The following is a 2,869-nucleotide window of genomic DNA, read 5'->3' on the forward strand; positions in this document are numbered from 1 at the left end:
ACTCTTACGGGAATCGCTACATTGACTGCCGCGAGTAATGAGTATAGTGGGCAGGGGCACTACAAATGAAGTTTGTGGAAGTGTAGGTTTCATGGGGAGCGTGCCAGAGATAAGTCCCTGCAGTAGCACTATCCTATGTGTCCTCGATTGCTCAGTCGGATAGAGCGTCTGTAAGAAGCAGATCCCGGGTTGGAGTCCCGTTTTACGGCGCCTTCTGGGATGTTATCGGAGACACCATCACCGATGTCGTCAACGACGTGATCGGCGGGACAGAGCCCCCACAAGAGTTCACTAAAGGAAACATAATCCTTATCGCGAAAAAAGGAATACCACGAAAGATCGAGCAATACAGACCAATCACGCTATTAAACGCCGACCACAAGATAGTCGCCCGTGCATTGCGGGTAAAATGAAACCAGTAATGGCGAAGATCGTAAGTCCACATCAAACACGCGCGGTACCAAGAAGTACTATATTCGAAGCAATTACAGAATACAGAGAGGCCATCAGCCTGTCAGCTGTAAACAGGACAGAAGCGGCGATCGTGTCAATAGACTTCCAAAAGGCCTTCGACAGAGTGAGCCACGACTTCCTCTTCAAAGCCATGGAAAAGTTCGGATTTGGGGATCGCTTTCTGCGAGTCGTAAAGAACATCTTAAAAAGTGTTGCATTAACAGCACTGATAAGAGGCCACGCCACAAAACGGATACCCATACAAAAATCCGTAAGACAAGGATGCCCACTGTATACGTCTCTGTTCGCAATTACGGTGGACCTGATGTTGAGGCAAGTCCAAAACGACATCAAAGGACTCACACTCCACAGAGTTTGTTCGTCAGCGATAAAGCAGACCTCGGCAAAATAAAAGATACCCTACGAAGATTCGGGCAAGTTGAAGGAGCGAAAATAAATCTACAGAAGACGATTCTGCTACCTATCGGAAGCAAAAGACTGATAGAAAGAAACGATTGGTATAGAGTGGTAGATACACATAAGTGTCTCGGGCTAAATTGTATGCATGTCCGCTAAAAATGGGCACGCAAAACTGGAGATCGGTACTGCACACCATAAGAGGGCTAGCGAGGACAAATGCCAGCAGAGAACCGGATCTATACCAGAAAGTCAAGATGATAAACGAACAGCTCCTATCGAATGTATGGTTTCTCACCCAAATTTACAGTCTACCAAAGGAAATAGCGCGCGCCATAGAAGGGCAATCCAGGACCGTCTCTGGCGACACGAAATTTTCAAAGTGCGACGGACAACTTGCACTTTAGGTGTGGACGAAGGTGGACTAGGTCTCGTCGACCTCCAACGTAAAAGTGCGGCGCTGCTGATACATGGCACGAGTGTTATTGCAGAGAACTACCCAGACGGCATCACAACTCGCATGGTAAATGCGTACAAGCCAGGATCTCAGAAAGCGCCACTTAACGTCGCAGATATCCCGTACAAGCTAAAATATGTAAAGGATTTTTACTTACAGAGTGGCTATGTACTAGAAACGGCCGTCGACCGTCGCACGAGAACAACAAAGAAGTTAAACATAGGACTATGAGGGGAAGCACAGAGAAACAGGATAGAGGCCAAAGAAACAGACATAAATTGGAAACAAGTGTGGAAAAACTTGAACGAAAGCGCACTTCACACGAAGATAAAATCCACCTGGTACAAAGTTATAAACGAGACAATACCGACCAACGCCAGACTGGCTGCAATAAAGTTAAGGCCGTCGGAGAAATGCCACACCAGCGATCAAAGGGACACCCTAGAGCACCGTTTCGCATACGGCAACGCAGCAACGATATGGGATACCTGTAAAGAAATGGTAGCGCTAATAAACAGAACAGTACCAGCAAACATAAACTCGAGCTGCTGACCGCACCAGACATAAAACCCTTTCCGAGACAAAGGAAAACAACAACTTCATGGATCCTAGGCCAAACAGCCCACTCAATCATAGACCTCAAACACAAAGACAAAATTGAATATCTCACATGTCTATGGGAAGAAAACAGAAAAGCCATGGTGTCGAAAAGCTACCGAACACAATTCATTAATTTTCTACGAACAGCCCTGGAGGTGGCCTTCAGGAAAGCCATCCCGCCCCCGTGAGGTCGTCGCCCCGCCCGCTGCAGACGGAGACTCAGCTAAGGGAGGCCAGCGGCCAACCGCAGACCGCCGCCGCCCAGCCTGCGCCCCCAGCCACACCCCTTCAACCGCTCTCCGCTCGCATCCCAGCAACAGTGCCCTAGTGAAGTGCGCAGAAATAATCAATGTGCCCCAGTGATTAAGCATACACAATTGAGACACAGTGTTTTCTCACCACAGCAGTGCTAATCTCAAGTCTGTGCCTCTCTCCAAATGGTTCAAATGGCTCTAAGCACTATGAGACTTAACATCTGAGGTCATCAGTCCCCTAGACTTAGATCTACTTAAATGTAACTAACCTAAGGACGTCACACACATCCATGCCCGAGGCAGGATTCGAACCTGCGACCGTAGCGGCAGCGCGGTTCCAGAATGAAGCGCCTAGAAACGCTCGTCCACAGCGGCCGGCTGTGCCTCTCTCTCCCATAAGACTTAATTCTACCAACCTCAAAATCGTGCCGAACCAATCTACCCCTGTAGACCCCAGTAGTCCTTCAGATTTAATTTCATTCCTTCTTGTGTATATTAGTGCTCTCGTATTTAAATTCCTTCCTTTTTCTGCTTTTTTTGTGACATTAATATATGTTGTGTCTCTTCATTTCAATCGTCATGTAACCTTTGCTAAAGCTAATACCTTTTCTTTGTAATAATTTGTATCGTATATTTGCCACTATTGTTACGGTAATTACTGCCACGCCCGAAAATTAACAAAATTGGC

This window comes from Schistocerca serialis, chromosome 9 (assembly GCF_023864345.2).
Source record: "Schistocerca serialis cubense isolate TAMUIC-IGC-003099 chromosome 9, iqSchSeri2.2, whole genome shotgun sequence".
Classification (NCBI taxonomy): Eukaryota; Metazoa; Arthropoda; class Insecta; order Orthoptera; family Acrididae; genus Schistocerca; species Schistocerca serialis.